We start from the raw sequence: 18,656 nt of genomic DNA, 5'->3' as shown, positions 1-18,656 counted from the left end.
CCTGTGAAATCTGATGCTGTCTCCAGAAAGATAGTGTCAGAATTTAGTTAAATTGTAGGACACCTAGCTAGTGAGAAAAGCCCCCATACGGATGGTGACTAGAAGTGTCAGAAGTGAAGTAGCACTCAGGGTACAGAAGTATGCCAAGAGTAGAATTTCAAGAAGACACAGGGGAAGTTCTCCCATTCAGTGGTATATTTGTCAAATCCGCCGGCCACTGCCCCCACCCCCTGCCACAGGTACAAGCAACCAAGACTGATCATCCAGCTGATGTAAACAGTGATACAGAAACCATCCAGTCAGGCCATAAATGAGTTGCAAGTTATTTTGGAGTTTCATCTTGTGGAAAAGAAGACATTCCAACAGCATCAGGTGAACACACTGGTTAATCAATTTGAGGAGAAGTTGGTAGTCAAAAGCTATTTCAACTCCCGCTGGGTCAGTCTCCCACTTCCTATCATTTTGGATAGGATTGCATCCCTTTCTGGCATCTAAAATTCCCTTTTTCAGCTAGAATTTATTTTCCCCCACATATTTTCAATAGACCTTGGTCTTGTCTATTAATTTTGGGGTCCCAAAACTCCACTGATCCTTGATCATGGCTTTTAAATACTATCCATCCAATGAGTACTGAAAGGTCATCAGTAGGGGCACTTCGGTGGTTCAGTGGTTGAAAGTCTGCCTTTGGCTCAAGGCGTGATCCTGGGGTCCTGGAATCAAGTTCTGCATCAGGCTCCCCACAAGGCGACTGCTTCTCCCTCTGCCTGTGTCTCTGAAAGGTCATCAGTACCCCAAGGTAAAAACCTACATATTGAAATTCTCTTGCTGACTTCATGTTGGAGCATGAGGAGGTGCAGAGGAAATAAAATTAATGGACCAGGGCTCAATTTATTTAAAGCTTTGGTTAAAAATAAGTTTTCTGCTTTGAACTGTTTCCAGAGAAATCACCAAGATGATGTCCAGTGGTGGAAGCAAACATTTACACAGAGAGGGCGTTAAGTCCCCTAGAATCTTCACAGCATCTCCCCACAGAAAACCCACAAAATGATATTTCTTGTATGGAAAATTGACTTTTGTCTCAATGTTATATAAACTGAATAAAATATGTGCCATTGTAAACGATGTGCAAGTAGATATGATACATAAGTAAAAAGTGGGGGTTTACTATGACATACTGTTCTGATTTTATCTGGTGCTAATCACTGACATTTCTCAGGTAGAAATGCTGCACCCAGCTCATATTTCGTGAGATAAGCTAAAAGTACCTAAACTTCTGCAATTCAAGACTGCTCTATTTTCTTTACCATCTAATTCTTATAGGACCCCAGGGAGACCATGACTGTTGATGTATTGAAGATCCCAGGCATTCAGGTGTCTATGAAAGTTGTAAATCGTAAGCCCACACTTACTAAGTGGGATACACTAGTTACCGCATTCAACACTTTCTATATGTTCTCCCCTCTAGTACTTACAATAATAATATTGCCCACTGCTATGACTGACCTGCTTTTACAGAGGAGAAAAGGAGATCAGATGGAAGAGTGGAGACTGGGAGTTCCAGGACTGGAACCACCCTCTTCCCCAAATTCCCCAAGTCCTTGGGCAGTTCAGTGGCTCTTCCCTTGCAGAGGGGTTAAACCTGCCTCTGTCCAGTTTCTAAACCTCTAACATTAGATGGCAGTGACTTGAAGCTAACAGGCCCTTCTAGGTCCACTATTCTAGTATTAAGCAATGAAAAGGAAACATCTGTGTTACAGAAACTCAGAGATGAAAGGAACATCTTTTACTGCCTTATGAACAGCTCCAGCATGAAATTTTATTTCTGGTTGATATCCATTTACTACACATAAGAGAAATGATTAAATTGCTTGAAGAAGTATATACTAAAATAGCATGATACTTACACAGAGGTAGGGGAGTGCCATTCAGATGAGAGGTTTGTATTTGTTGATATCTAACTACCTTTCACTGGTAGCCAGAGAACCACGTGACTTGTGGATTCTAAGGCCCCTCTGCACACAAGGGTGCAGTTTAGAGGTGGAGCAGGCCCCGAGACACCAGTGTGAGAGAGCCATGACTAAGGCATCTCAGAACAATACCTGTAAATTATTAACTCCTGCTCTAAGAGCTCTGTTATTCCCTTAAGGATAGAGAGGTCATAACTAGGGAACCCATCCAGGTGATGATGAACAGAGCCGGAGAAAATGCAGAGCCTGCCAATTCAGGTTTAGAATTTCCAGAAAAGCATTCTTGTGAATCTAACAGTATTTACATGCTGGAATATTTCTACTTTACTATAAAAAGGGTATTTTAATTTCTCTCTTGCCTAGCATCTAATTCAGAACATTAAATTTTATTCAGTGAATAAATGAAGAAAAATACTTTTCCTTTAAACTGCACTGATCTTTCTCATACACAATCACTTTTTCTTCTAATTTCTTTTTCTCTGAGAACAAAGGAAGGAAATGATACAGTCAAAAGCAAAAATGAATAAATTGGAAAACATAAAACTATACATTTTTTTTAAAGATTTTATTTATTCATGAGAGGCAGAGAGAGAGAGAGAGAGAGGCAGAGACACAGGCAGAGGGAGAAGCAGGCTCCATGCACCGGGAGCCCGACGTGGGATTCGATCCCGGGTCTCCAGGATCGCGCCCTGGGCCAAAGGCAGGCGCCAAACCGTTGCGCCACCCAGGGATCCCAAAACTATACATTTGATAGACAAATACAAAAGCTCTGAAAGAAACAAAGAATTTGTTGACATGTACACAAGAAAACAAGTGATTGAACATCATTTCATTAAGACAGAGACTGGGAATATAACCACAGTTACTATGTGAGATTTCTGTGAAAAAAAAAAAACAAAACTTTTTTTTTGTATGTATGGCATAATTCTCTTAAAAAATAAATGGTCAAAACCTATATAACTAATAAAAATATTAACAGGATTATTTAAAAGTAAACTGATTCTAAATTTCATAGGAAATACAAATAATAATGGCCCAAAAATCTGAAAAATTAAAAAAAAATAATTGAGAAGAGGGTGGTCCTATCAGATATTAAAATATATTAATAAGATTTGGCGATTAATATTGTGTGGTACTGACACTTGAATAGAGAGATCAGTGAATTGGATCATTATTATGTCTAGATTAGACTCAAAGAAATATGAAAATTTACTATAGGAAACTAATTCCATTTTAAATCATGGAGGAAAAATGGGCTATTCAATACATAATTTTTTAAAAGATTTTATTTATTTATTTGAGAGAGAGAGCATACCCAAGGACACAAGCAAGGAGGAGGAGTAGAGGCAGAGAGAGAAGGAAAAACACACTCCCCTCTGAGCCGAAAGTCTGACACAGGGCTGGATCCTACGACCTCAAGATCGTGACCTGAGCCAATGGCAGTTGTTTAGCCAATTGAGCCACCCAGGTGCCCCTTCAATACATAATTTTGGAGACGGAAAGAATCACAAAAAAAAAAAAAAATCTCAAAATTGATATCAATAGCAATAATGTTAGCATTGTTTTAAAATTATTTCATATAAAAATTATTTCATACACACAGTAGGATATATATACATACATGCTTCTACACAAATGCATATATACACACACACACACACACACACCTGTATACATATACTGTGTGTATATATGTATGAGTCAGGAATCAATCAGAGAGGCAGAACCTCTAGAAATGCTGTAGAATTAAGAATTCACATATAGGAATTGGACCATACACAATTGTGGGAGGTGGTTAACCAGCCTCAATTCAGCTCTTTACCCTCCACCTGGTTTTAAGCCTGATGTCACTGGGCTGTGTGGTCAGGCAAGAAAGATGCATGAGAAATGGGGGGATTAGAGACTTCACTTCAACCCTCTTCCCCTCACATCTGGCACCCAGATAGATCCTCCAGGCCTGGAGGACACTGACCAGAAGAGGTGAGCCAGCAGACTCACATAAATGTGCTTGAGCTCCAAAAGGGCCTTGTCTACACTGACTGTCAGAGAGTAAGCATACCACTTCAAAATTTCTTGCAAATTTCTCCTGTGTCCAACCCTGGGCTGAGATCTACTGGGAAAGGAATTCTAGAAAATGTAGTTCTGTTTAGCCAAGTTGACATATTATTAAGCCACCACTATACACACACACACACACACACACACACACACACACAAAATCTATATAGTAAATATTTGCATAACTATGTACCTATATAGGTATATGTAACGTAATTATGTCAATTAGGGACCAAGATATTTGATATAAGAGGAAAAAGATATAGACCTAACAATCCAGAAGTGAAGTCCATGAGATATTTAATTTGAATTGAAAGGTAAGTATGAACTCATGATTTGTTTCTCTTTTTTGAAAAAAAAATTAGTATGCCTTTCCTAGCTCTCAATCAGAAAGGCCTTGAAGCAAGCACAACAGTAGCATTGAGTATAGCTGATATCCATTCTGTTGTCTCCAAAGACCATTTCTCACTAAAAGGAACCAGGACTTCTTGAGAAATGGCTGTTTACAGGCCTAGGGCAGGAAAAGTACAGGATGAGCTTCAAACATCTCATATCAGAAAGCAAGGAAACTATCAGACTTTGAGGTTAATGTCAAAAACACAGGAATCAACTTAAAGGGAAGATTGAAACACATTGAATACATAAAAAATCATTAGTTCATCGTGGCAATGAAAGAGAAAAAGAAAAACACACATGTGCACACTCAACAACTCATCAGATACCAATAAACGAGTGGCTGGATAACTGTCTCCAAAATAAGTACTTTAATCCACAGTTTCAGCAAAGATGGGAAATATCACAGTTCACTTCATGAAGGTGTCCTAAGCATGTTGTGAAAACCTGACAAAGCAGCACAGAAAAGAAGCAGAGCATTAATATAATATTAACCAATAGAATGCAGTCACGTCAGAAGACTAACACAAATCTATTATCCTTAGAAAATCCTGCCACATTTTTGAGGTCACCAAAACAATCCTCCGATGGGTTCTTCCAGTGCTTTTTGGTTTCAGTTTTTACAGATAAGATTTATTTATCCCAGGATAGGATGTGAAGAAAGTTACTCAGTTTCCCCAAATTCATTCTTATTGTCAAAATATTCAAACATACATAAAAGTTGACCTTATATGCAGAATAGAATGACCTCCTGTCATCCAGCTTTAACGATTATAAATATTTGATGATTTCTGCTTTAGCTGTACCCTTCACACCCATCTCCTCTGACTCAACTATTTTACAGCATGAAGTCTGGACTTCATGATGTTCTAGGCCACTGATGTCTCTATTCAAATGCTAGCACCACATAATTTTAACTGCTGTCACTTTCAATACATTTTAATGTCATATAGAAAACATAACTTTCCACCTGAAATACTTTGGGATGTACTCTAAGAGATAAAAATTCTTCTCTTTTTAAAAACATAACCACCACATATCTATTATCTTCTCTTTTTTTAAAATGTTGCTTTAATATTATCAAATACAGTCAGTGTTTAAATTTTCCCAACTGTTGGTTTGGCTGGGTGGCTTAGTCAGTTAAAAATCCTACTCTTGGCTTCAGCTCAGGTGGTGATCAAGCCCCAGATGGGGCTTTGTGCTCAGCAGAGTCTGCATGAGAGTCTTCCCTCTCCTTCTCCCTCCCCATCTCCTCCTCTGTACTCCCTACCTGCTCACTCTTGTGCTCTCTCTCAAAATATATAAATAAAATCTTAAAAAAAAATTTTTCCCAACTGTCTCACAAATGTCTTTTCACAATCAGTTTGTCCAAAGCAGGTCCAGACAACGCATTTGCTAAGTCTCAAGGCTGCTTTAGATATCAACAATTTACCTCTCCTCCCCATTTTATTCCTACCATTTGTTAAAGACATTGGGATAAAAAAAAAAAAAAAAAAAAAAAAAAGACATTGGGACGATTTTCCCGTAGAATTTCTCACAGTCTGATTTTGGTTGATGGAATCCTTGTTGCTCACTTAATATTTAATATATCCCATATTACTAGTAAACTGATGATTAGATCCAAAAATGTGTTGCCATTCAGATTCAATTAGGTTGGAGGCAAAAATACTTCAAAGGTGGGGCAATATATTTCCTATCGCATCTCATGAGTACGTTCACTTAGGCCTGGTCACCTGCCTCAGTCACACAGAGGTTGAGTGACTCAGGTGTGGTCACCCTGACCATCCAATAGGACACTCCCCATCAACTGTTTACCTGCTGGCTTTAGAGGCCATTCTTCATTGCCTGGATCTGTTATTTCATTAGAAGAGGCACACAGTCACTTTCCAATGGTATCTTTCTCCCTGCCATCATTAACTTTGATCCCTCTATAAAGAAAAACTTATTCCATTAACTAATGTCTACTGTGAAACAACCCATCAGGGAGTCAGGGTAAATGCTTCACCTTTTCCCCTTATGTCCCAATTTTTGAAACAGCAAATGAGCACCATACCAAACTTAGAGCCATCTCCCATCCTATTCTCTCCTGTCCCCTCTTCATCTGAGTTGGCTTTTGTCTATCTTTTAAAGGAATTCCTTGGGGAAGTGGTCAAATCCCCCTTCATATACTTGCATAACTGTTATTCTACAACAGATAAGAATTCATTTGGTTGCATGTAACAGAACCCAATTTGGAAAAGCTTAAGAAAAAAAAAAAACATGCAATTTATTGGAAAGGTACTAGTTATTGCAGAATCATAGGAAGATCTAACCCAGAAGGAGAGGGAGTCGGGCCAGCTTTGAGCACCTAAACGGCAGACATTGTGGGCTTTCTCCTTAGAGAGTCACCACTTGTGTGACTCAGCAACACGGACTTCCAGAACCTGTATGCAGGAATTTAGTCCGTTGCCCAGTTAGAAGAGTTCCTGCAAGAGAATGTCCTTCCCTCTGACATCAATTGCAAGTTGAAGAGGTTCCCAAAACCACCTTCAGTTTTTATAACAGTGATGGTTATGTTTATTACGGAGGGAAAAAAAAAACAGATTAAAATCAGCCAAAGGCAGGGACACATGGGGCAGAGTCCAGGAGGGTCCAGACATGGAGCTTCTGTCTGGGCATCTTCTCCAGGTTTGCTGTGGATCCTGTTAACTTCTCCCAGCCATGATGTGACAATATTCATGGAGGACTGCCAACCCAGAAAGCTGACCAGAACCTTTGGTGTCCAAGATTTTTACTGGGGTTTGATCACATACTGCCCATGTGGCTGGACTCTGATCTCCAGCCTCTAAAGTTCTGGTCGATACTTTTCATCTCTAGTCTCTTGCAGAAGCAGAACTGATACCATGTAGCCCAAAGTCCTCGTCATAAAACGTTGTATGGTTGTATGGCTGTCGGTGGACAAAGATCCTAGGCAAACAAAGATACTCCCATCAGGCAGGACATTCCAGGGCCAGGAGATCACCTCCCAGTAGCTGAGGGCAAAGGCCAGACTTCCTCGTGGGTCAGGTTAATCCTTCACTGCACATTGGGTCCCTCTGTCGCAAGTATAAAATTACACAAGAGACAGAAACTGTGGAATCCAGTTTCTACAAAATCACTTCGTTCAGATAGAGCTACTAGAAAAAGACCTTCTCTATTTTATGTATACACTTCTTCCCCAACCATTTAGAGATGCCCCTGTCTAACACAACGGAACTAATTTGCCATGAACCCCTCTTTCCCCAAGAGGACATGACAAGTTAAGTTCAGCAGCTGCCTGTGAAAGTCATTTCATGGAGCCGCATTCCCCACGGTCAATATCGCAGGCTAGTCCCATACTTCCTTCTTTAGTCCGACTGAGGTCTCATTTCAATGTTCTGTACCTTAGGGACATGGGCACATTCAGAGGACAATATCACATTCAATATCAAGAAAAAGAGAGAAAAGAAAAGACAAATTATAATAACTTATTTTTAAAAAGGAAAAGGGTGGTAGGACACCTGGGTGGTTCAGTGGTTGAACATCTGCCTTTGGCTCAGGGCATGATCCCAGGGTTCTGCTTCTCCCTCTGCCTGTGTCTCTGCCTCTCTCTGCATCCCTCATGAATAAATAAATAAAATATTAAAAAATAAAGAAAGAAAAAGGTGGTTATCAGTTCACCCTGGCAGTAAGCAATAAAATACAGATGGAGGGATCCCTGGGTGGCTTAGTGGTTTGGCGCCTGCCTTTGGCCCAGGGCACAATCCTGGAGTCCCGTGATTGAGTCCCGCGTCGGGCTCCAGGCATGGAGCCTGCTTCTCTCTCTGCCTCTCTCTCTCTCTATGTCTATCATGAATAAATAAATAAATAAATAAATAAATAAATAAATAAATAAATCTTTAAAAAAATACAGATGGAAGCCCTTTATCTATTTTTCTGCAGCTGGTTATGAAGTTAGGATGGTAATGGGTTGAATTGTGTCCCTTCAAAAAGATATAAGGTGTCAGAATGTGACTGGATTTGGAACTGGGGTCTTTACAAAGGTGATTAAGCTAAAATGTCATTAAGGAGGGCCGTCATCCAATATGGCCAGGGTCCTTATACAAAGGGGAGATTTAGAGGCAGAAATGGGCATGTACAGAGGGCAGATTATGTGAAGAGACACAGAAAAAAGATGGCAATCTACAAGTCAAGGAGATAGATCTGGAACAGATCCTCCCCTCTCACCTTCAAAGAGAGCATGGCTTTGCTGATACCTTGATTTCAGATTTCTGGCCTCCAGAACTGCAAGACAACAAGTGTTCACTGCTCTGAGCCACCCAGCTTCTGGTACTTTGTGACAGTAACCCTAGCAAACTAACCCAGCTGGTAGTTATGCCTTTCCCCTTCCATGGTGTAATCTGTCCAGTGGCTGTGGCCCACCCTTACCCCCTGGGTTACTTGTCTGGGTGCAGAGGCTCAAACCTTACTGAGGATCTAGCTCTTCAGTCAAAACTATAATGCCCTTGGGCATAGAGAGCCCAAAAGAGCCCTGAGGCCATTTCATCTTGTAATTCAAAGGAACCATCATGGCGTCCTGGCTGCAAACTCCACTTTGACTATTTGGACACGTAACAGCTAAGGACTTACTGCCTAACTCCACAGCTAACCTCATTCCAGGGTTGTTTTCTTTGAAAGGAGGAACCTCACTCACCACAGACTTCAGAGCATATGTTTAGTACAACCTGTCTTTGATGTTTCAGTTTTCATGAGACCCAGAGTGGGACAAAGGAAAAGATAGCCCAAGAATGGAGTTTAGAGTAACAATATATCACCCTCAGGCAGGTTCATTCCAATAGTTGACGGTGTCCGAGTCCTTGCCACATGTCTGTCATTGGCTGTAAGCAGGCGCAACAGAAGCAGCCCCAGGTGAGTCATTTCCTCATTGCCTCAAGCTTGCCCAAAGAGATGGCCACTGTAGGGCCCTCACTTTTATGCTGGTTGGGTCTAGGACTAACTCTTCTCAAGAGGGGGTAGGCATTCAGAAGCCTACATCAGGACAAATACCCCACTTATATTTGGTTTAAATATATTTTAAACAGTGTCAAAACCTAATATTCTTAATATTGTACTATAACTAGAGATTATATCACCCAGTTTTATCACCATCAAGATTCTCATCATCTGAGGAACAGTCCAGAGACCAAAGAAAGAAAGACGAGGTAAGTATGCAAGTGTGCTTCTAAGAACACACAAACTTTCTGGAAGGACGCATGATTGAGTGCTAAATGGGAGGTACTGTGATGAATGCGAAGGATAGAAAAGAGTAAAAGACTTGTTTTTCTTTTATGCTTTTCTCAATTGTTTGAATTTCTAAACATAAACATGTATTAGTTTTACAATTTAACAAAAGGATTTCGGGATGCCTGGGTGGCTCAGTGGTTGAGCGTCTGCCTTTGCCTCAGGTCATGATCCCAGGGTCCTGGTATCAAGTCCCGCATCAGGCTCACCACAGGGAACCTGCTTCTCCCTCTACCTATGTCTCTGCCTCTCTTTGTGTGTCTCTTATGAATAAATAAATAAATCTTAAAAAAAAAAAAAGGATTTTTCCGTTGATGGATGAATGAATGAATGAAAGAAAGAAACGTGGTCTATACATACAATAGAATGTTAGTCATCCTTATAAAGAAGGAACATCCTGACCTTCAACAGATGAATGGATAAAGAAGATGTGGTCTATATGTACAATGGAATATTAGCCATCAGAAAGGACAAATACCCACCATTTGCTTCGACACGGATGGAACTGGAGGGTATTATGCTGAGTGAAATAAGTCAATCAGAGAAAGAAAATCATCATATAGTTTCACTCATTTGTGGAATATAAGAAATAGTGAAAGGGATTATAGGATAAAGGAGGGAAAATGAGTGGGAAAAATTCTAGAGGGTGATAAAACATGAGAGACTCCTAACTCTGGGGAAGAACAAAGGGTTTGCAGAAGGGGAGGTGGGCAGGGGAATGGGGTAACTGGGTGACTGACGGGCACTTGATGGGATGAGCACTGGATGTTATACTATATGTTGACAAATTGAATTTAAATAAATAAATAAGAAGAATAAGTAATCAACTTAAAAAAATTTTTTAAAAAGAAGGGACATCCAGACACATGCTGTAACATGGATGAGCCCTGAGGATATGTTAAGTGAAATAAGCCAGTCTCCAAAAAAGAAGTACCGTATGTTTCCACTTATATGAGGGACTTAGAGTAGTCAAATTCCTACAGACAAAATGTAGACTCATGATTGCCATGGTCAGGGGAGGCAAGAATGGGGCGTTATTGCTTAACAGGTGCAGAGTTTCAGTTTTACAGAATGAAGAGAGTTCTGGAGATGGCTGCACAACAATGTGGATGTACTTGATGTCGTTGAAATGTATACTTAGAAATGGTTAAAATGGTAAGTTTCGTATTGCACAGTTTTATATAGTTTATATAGAAATTATATAGTTTATGTATTCTACATTCTATCACAATTTACAAAATTACTTTATTTTTGTTTACTATTATGAATTATATTTTGCCCTTTACCACTAGTCCATTTATTTGAACTCTTTACACATTAGAAGGTACTTTTTAAAAACTTATTTATTTATTTATTTATTTATTTATTTATTTATTTATGAGAGAGAGAGAGATTGAGAGAGCACACAGAGGGAAAGGAGAAGCAGACTCCCTGCTGAGCAGAGTCTCAATCCCAGGACCCTGGGAATAATGACCTGAGCAAAAGGCAGATTCTTAACCAACTGAGCCACCCAGGTGCCCCTATATGTTGGAAGATATTAACCTTTTCTTTTGTATTTACTTAGAGTATATTTCAAAATTTGTCACTTATTTCCTTTTCTATTTGAAAAATGGGAATTTTTTAACTTAGAAGTTCATCATAATTAGTCATTTAAAAATCTTTTCCTTTGGGATTTCTCTTACAACTTTAAGCTTCTGAAGCACCCTAGCCCTCTCAATGTTTTGATATTTTTTCAGTTTTATCTTTTTTTTACATTAAATTCTTTGATTCATCAGTCATCCAGACACAAGTAATTGAACAATTTTTCATAACTACTGAGTTGAGATAACTTAATCACATATTAAATTTTAAATATAATAATCCAGTTGTTTGACTTTCTATTTTGTGCCATTGGTGAGTGTATTTTATTTTACTTTGCTAAAATCCTATTTAATGGGCAGCCTGGGTAGCTCAGCGGTTTAGCGCCGACTTCAGCCCAGGGAATGACCCTGGAGACCCGGGATCAAGTCCTATATCAGGCTTCCTGCATGGAGTCTGCTTCTCCCTCTGGCTCTCTCTCTCTCTCTTTGTGTCTCTCATGAATAAATAAAGTCTTTTAAAAATAAATAAATAAATAAATAAATAAATAAATAAATAAAAAAAATCCTATTTAATTATTGTAGTTTTGTGTGGCAGATTGCATTTTGCGAAAAATGACTGTGATAATATTTCCCATCCCACATAGTCTTCTAGAACCTTTGCCTTCTTCCATTAAGATGTAGAAGCTGTGTTTCCTCTCCTTAAAACTGGGTAGACCCTTGTAATTGCCTCAGGGAATATGATGCAATGAAGGTGATCCTGGGTGACCCTGGCTTTGGGAGTCCTGAGCCATATCCAACAAGTACTGCTATCCCAAGTCTACCATGTTGGAGAGAGCATGGTGGAAGAGAGAGATGACCAAGAGCCCCACAAGTCCAGCCTCAGCAATTTGAGTCCTCCCTGCACAAGTACCTACCAGGTCTGGGAGTGAAAAAAAATTTTTTAAGATTTTATTTATTTATTAGAGAGAGAGGGAGAGAGAGAGCACAGAAGCAGGGGGGAGGGGCAGAGGGAGAAGCCAACTGCCCACTGAGCAGGGAGCCCAACTTGGGGCTGGATCCCAGGACTGCAGGATCATGACCTGTGCCAAAAGCAGACACTTAACCAACTGAGCCATCCAGGCACAACTGACCTGTATTTGTTTGATAACTAGTGATGTTAGACATTTTCCCATTCATGAACTTTGCATTGTGTAGTCATGTCCTTTGCCAATTTCTATATTGGAACCATCGCTTTTCGTATTAACACTCTGAGTTTTTTTAGTGTTTAGTTCTTTATTGGTGAATGCAATGGGTGCATTAACCTTAAAAATAAAACTGCCAGTTATTTTGCTTGCAAAGATGAATTTAGGCAGGAATAGCAGAGATTTGCAGCTCAGAACTTGGAAGCCACAGTGAAACCATAGACAAGTCCAAGGAACAAAGGGGAGGAATGCTCTTTTATAGAGGAAAGAGAGGCATGGGGAGGGGTTGTTAGAAGCAGAGTCCATGGACTAAACTGGGAATTCAAAGTGTAGTGGCTCTTTGTTGGCTGAGCTGTGACAGTGTCTCATTGGTTGGGCTGTTGTGGGAGGAAGGAGAAAACCCTTCTTCCTCCAGCTGAGGTAGTAAAGCAGCATTGACTTGTAGGGTACATCTCTTCCTAATTGGGTCTGCAATTGACAAGGAGTGTTAGGGCAAGAGAGCTCCCCCTCTGGCTTCCCCATTTCTAAATGGAATTTTGAATAATGAGATTTCCTTTTATAGACTTTCACAGTTGCCACTTAGAACCCCCTTGAAGACAAGGGCTCTCATTGCCGCATTGCCAAGCAGACGTGCTGTGGACATTTAGAATCTGCTTCCTTCTCTAGTAATTGTCTTCAGGGAAGGGAACACCTTGCCTAAGGTTAGGCCCCCTCTCTGGGAGCACCATAGTTGAGTCCAGGGGAAACTAGCCCCCTTGACTCAATTTGAGACCATTCTGCAGGGCCATCTGAAGCCTGAGCTGCTTCTACATCACTACTCAGCTTCTTCCTCTGCCCAGCCCTGCTGCCTCCCTCCCTCGAGGGGGCTGTTTACAGAATCCTCCTCAATAAACTTTTTGTTCTTTCAGCTTCACTGAAATTACTATAATTGACAAATAAAATCATAAGATATTTAAAATGTAAAAAATAATAATAAGATATTTAAAATCTGAACGTGGGACGGCTGGGTGGCTCAGTAGTTGAGTGATCCTGAGGTCCTGGGATCGAGTCCCACATCCCACTCCCCTTGAGGAGCCTGCTTCTCCCTCTGCCTATGTCTCTCTGCCTCTCTCTGTGTGTGTCTCTCATGAATAAATAAAAATCTTTTTTTTATGTGAACGTAACAATTATATATACATATATGTACAAAATTTTGAAAAGATTCTCTGTTGAGTTAATTAACATGTCCATCACCTCACATCATTACCTTTTGTGTGTGTGTGTGAGAACATTTCAATTCTACTGTTAGCAAATTACAATGATATGGTACAGTGTTTTCAGCTACAATCACCAAGTCATATAGTATATTTTCAGATCTCATTCCTCTTATATCTGAAATTTTGTAAACTTTTACCAACCTTTCCCTACTTCTCCCACTCCCAGCCCCTGGCAACCACCATTCTGCAATTCGTTTCTATGAGTTTGATTTTTTTTTCTAAAAATCTTTTATTTATTTATTTGAGAGAGAGAGAGAGAGAGAGAGGCACAAGCAGGGGGAGGGCCAGAGGGAGAAGCAAACTCCCAGCTGAGCAGAGATCCTGATATGAGGCTGGATCCAGGACCCTGGGATCTTGACCTGAGCTGAAGGCAAGGCACTTGACCACTGAGCCACCCAGCTACCCAAGTTTGACTTTTTAAAAAAATACTACATACAAGGGATGCCTGTGTGGCTCAGTCAGTTAAGTGTCTGCCTTCCACTCAGGTCAGGATCTTGGAGTCCAGAGATAGAGCCCCTTGTGGAGATCCAGCCCCATGTCAGGGGCACTCTGCTCAGTGAAGAGCCTGCTTCTCCCTCTCCCTCTGCCCCTACCCCTGCTTCCACTGTGTCTCTCTCTCAAATAAATAATATCTTTAAAAAAAAAAAAAAGATTCCACATACAAGTTATACTGTGCAGTATTTGTTTCTGTCTGGCTTATTTTGGTTTGCATAATGCCCTTCAGGTTCATCCATGTTGTCACAAATGACAGGACTTCCTTCATTTTTAAGGCTGAATCTTAAACATTCTGCTATATAAATCTATCACATTTTCTTGATCTGTTCATCCACTGACAGAAACTTAGAGTCACAAAAACTTCTTGTATACTGAAGTTTCATCTTAGCCGGTTGCCAGGGAACCTGATCGAAGGCAACAATTAATCACTTGTTTCTCATTGACCTGTGATATTTCATCTTTTATCTTTTCACCTTTTTTGTTAATTGCAGATACTGAATTTCAAAATATGCATTCACTTCTTTTTTGCTATGTGATTTCTTCTAAACTTAGAAGACTTCCTCACATCCACACACCCGAGGTCTAATTACTATTCCATTATATTTTCTCCCAGTCTTCCTATGATTGCCATCTTATTCTTAGCTTCTGCTTCTAATGAATGTACTTATAGTGAAGGATTTGAAGTGAACGAGAAAATGCCATTTGTTGACTATGCCTCTCTCTCTCTTCATTCTCTTCATATATCTTAGATGGAGGCTGTGTTCTTACCATATTCTGCAGCTGTAAGAAAAGTTCAGAAGAAATACTGCTTGGAAATAATTGTCGATGCTGTCAACAACTTCCTCTCTGTGCATGGACTTCTCAAAGGTTCTTGTTGATGAAGTGCTCTGGCCAAACCCCCCTCTCTGCTCCCCTTCAGCAAGAAAAAGCACATTACCATGTTTAAGAAAAAGGTTGGATCCCAACACTGGCCCTCTTTTACTTTCCAAGAAACTTACCCATACATTAACGAACTGATAACTTTGCCCCCAGACACCAAATGGAACTTTATATTCAGTACAGATGTTTATTGCCAAATTGCCAAGAAAACATTCACAATTTCACTTCTTAATTAAACCAAATATTGTAAATGAGGGGAAAAGGAGTATGAAATTAAGGTCAGAATTTTATTGTCCAGTAAGCACACTTTTTGTGTGTGTTGCCAAGTGAGGATAATATGCCCTTTTAATACACAGTCGGCTCATTCATGTTTTGCCAACCAGGCATGAGGCTTATTTCAAAAGATCTTAGTGTATTTGGTGCCAACCAAGAAGTTTTTATTCAGATCTGTTGGCAGAGCCTCAGCCAATGGGTGTGTTTTCACTTGTGTGTTTTTTCCTCATAAGTGTTCATGAGAAACCTATTTATAACGTTTCCCAAACTAGAATTTCTGAACAAATCTGAATGGAATTCACACGTTCAAAGCTTAGGTGCAGTTGAAACAACCCCTGGAACGAAATGAGGGGCCATGATATTCAGAACTAGGGTTTCCATAAAGCTCCCCCTTAATGAGCTGTGCACACCATGAAAACAATCCAGAATGTGTCCTTGGTGCTCCTGGGCTGGGGGAACTAGGGAGGTGGGCATCCAGTGCATTGTACATATCACATAGGACTCAAGCGACTCATGGTTTCCAGCATTAAAACCCACATGGCGGGGCACCTGGATAGCTGAGCAGTAGTGTCTGCCTTCGGCTCAGGTTCTGATCCCAGGGTCCTGGGATTGAGTCCTGCATCAGGTTCCCCGCAGGGAGCCTGCTTCTCCCTCTGCCTGTGTCTCTGCCTCTCTCTCTCTCTGTGTCTCTCCTGAATAAATAAATATATTAAAAATAAATAAATAACAGAGTTTGGAGACTTTAGGGAAAGAGTGAGAAAGCTAGCACTTCAGGCTTTCTATTCTCACTGATGCATCCCTTTGTGTCATAATAGAGAGCCCAGTCTCACTGCCCAAACCTCTTATAACAGAAATCCAGTGGGTAAACACACTTTCTTCCCAATGCCATTTGTCTTTTTTATTTCTTTTCTTCTCCCCAAATTCCGGCCTCTCCCCTATCTTGGCAGCACAAGCTTCCTCCTCCCTTGCCCCAAGATGTGAGCAGATCCCAAACCCTCTGTGGCATCTTAGAGATTTTCCCAGCCCCCTCCTCGAATTGTAAATCAAAGCTATTTTCTTCTCTGCTTGTATCTGCTAAATGGAGGGAAGGTGCAAACACAGGAGCCCACAATTAAACAGAGTGAGGAGGAAGGGGTTCTGGGTGATTCTCCACTTCCCAGGTAGAGTTCGGTTTTTTGCTTTTCTTTGGTTGTTTCCAAGTCTATGTTTTTTAATATAGTTCACACTGAAACATTTAATCTTTTTACCATTGCCCTTTTGGGGTTTTCATGTGGACTTAAATCTCCAACCCAGCTGCTGCTGGCATGTGTGAGTTTACTATAAACAAAGAGTATTGGTTCAGCTCTGGCCTTTGGTTACATGACAAAGCCTCTTCCATCAATTTGGCATTGGTAGGAACCAGACCAGTGGACACTTCCCTCACTCCTAAGTAAAGCAACCGCATAGTTTTGGTGTTATCTATGTATTTCCACTGCTAGACGTGTTCTCGCTTCATCATTTGCTCCTCTCTGTCTCTGCTGTTTCGAGTGCATGGAGTGAAGCAATTGGAGCAGCTGACTCTGAGGTCTGGGGGCACACAGTGTACCCAGTCTGAGAAGTGGGCAAAAGCCACACTCATGGATGAGCCAAGAGGGTTGGTTGAGACACAGTGACTTCCGTGAAAGATTGGTTGCAACACATTTTTGTCAATTCTGTTGAAGAGTCTAGTGCCACGCAAGGTATTTTGACAAAGGCATGACTCGGGCCACCTCGTACCAACATCTTCAACATTCTTCCCCAAGACCTGAATAAAACCACCCTACTAATCCCTGAGTCATTCAGTCACTTACTGACACATCACAAATATCGGGTCTTATATATACATTTTTGGAGAACCTCTTGGACTTGATCAATCTAGGCATTTGTCTGAGGGGCAAGCTCAGCATGATTTCACCTGAGAGACACTGCCCCAGACATCTGTTGATGAAAGTTGGGATGGGGCAGCTTAGGTGATTCAGCAGTTCCTCACCCTGGGTGGAGGTCCATTTCTGCTGCCATGAAAGTCTGCCCCACCAAAAAGTATCACCGGGACAGTCAATAATAGCATCTTGTAGTGGAGACCACTAGTAGTCCATCACCCTGTGTTCCATAGTAATAGAGTTTAGACTGAGCTCATGGCTGCCCAGCTAGAGACTACATTTCCCAGATACCCGGGAGGCTAGGTGTGGCCCCGTGACTAAGTCAATAAGTGAGTAAACGCTGAGCAACTTCCTCATTGCTGGACAGGAAATTGCTCCTTCTGAACTTCTGCTTTTTGTCCTTACAGTGGGAAAACCAAAGTACCCAGTTTTGACCAGGCTTTTGACCAGGTCATAGTAGGACTATAACTGTGATCTAATACAGGGCTCTTAGGACCTTGTGTGCCATGGACACATTAGAGTCTGGTGACACCTAGATATGCCTTCTCAGAAAAATAAGTGCATAAAATAAAACACGCCACAAAACACCTACAAGAGTGACTAAAGTTTAAGACAGATAATCCTTTATATTTGTGAGAATGTGGGGCAACTGGATCTCTCATACGTTGCTTGCAGGAGTATAATCTCATTCAACCATTTTGAAAAATAGTTTGGCAGTATCCACGAAAGCTACACATATGTTTACCCATGACCAGCAACCCCACCCATACAATTAAATCCAAGGGAAGTGAGTGCACATATATACTAAAGATACATATCGGGGAGCCTGGGTAACTGAGTCAGTTGATCTTAGTCTAACTCTTGGTTTCCACTCAGGTGGAAATCCCCTGATCATGTAATTGAGCCTTGAGTCAAGCTCCACACCCAGTGCAGAGTCTGCTTGACTTTCTCTCTTCCTCTCCCCTTGTCGCTCCCCACTACATGCTCTCTTTCTCTAAAATAAATAACTAAACCTTAAAAAAAGATACATATATAAGAATATTTGTAGTAGCTTTATTTATGTCAAAAACAGGAAGTAACTCATGTCCATCAACAGAAGAATAGACAAATCAATTGTTCCTATTCATAAAATGAAATGCTATGCAAAATAAAGGAAATGGATTAATAATAAACATAAAAACTTGGATGAATCTTAAGACATTATGTTGAGTGAAAGAAACCAACACAAAAGTGTATACATATTTACTAAACTTTGTAGTTATCATTCCACAATAAACACAAATATCAAATCATTATGTTGCACACTTGAAATCAATATAATTTTATATGCCAATTAGATCCCAACAAAAAAAAAATATTCCAGAGTCACAGGAAAAGATGAATAGGCACAGCACAGAGG

General features: G+C 40.4%; 1 long non-coding RNA gene across 2 annotated transcripts; it reads left to right on the top strand.

Moving 5' to 3' along the window:
- The first annotated feature begins 9,353 nt into the window (after positions 1–9,353).
- Positions 9,354–15,351, top strand: LOC119872704. Of its 2 annotated transcripts, none has more exons than XR_005361734.1 (3): positions 9,354–9,616; positions 10,758–10,850; positions 14,957–15,351. It is a non-coding gene; the product is annotated as an uncharacterized LOC119872704 (long non-coding RNA). The 2 variants fall into 2 exon arrangements; XR_005361735.1 differs by having other exon boundaries at positions 10,744–10,850.
- Positions 15,352–18,656: the final 3,305 nt, after the last annotated feature.

The sequence above is a fragment of the Canis lupus genome, chromosome 7, assembly GCF_011100685.1.
Source record: "Canis lupus familiaris isolate Mischka breed German Shepherd chromosome 7, alternate assembly UU_Cfam_GSD_1.0, whole genome shotgun sequence".
Taxonomy (NCBI): Eukaryota; Metazoa; Chordata; class Mammalia; order Carnivora; family Canidae; genus Canis; species Canis lupus.
The sequence above is the reverse complement of the archived record's forward strand: the minus strand, read 5'-3'. Positions and strand labels throughout refer to the sequence as shown.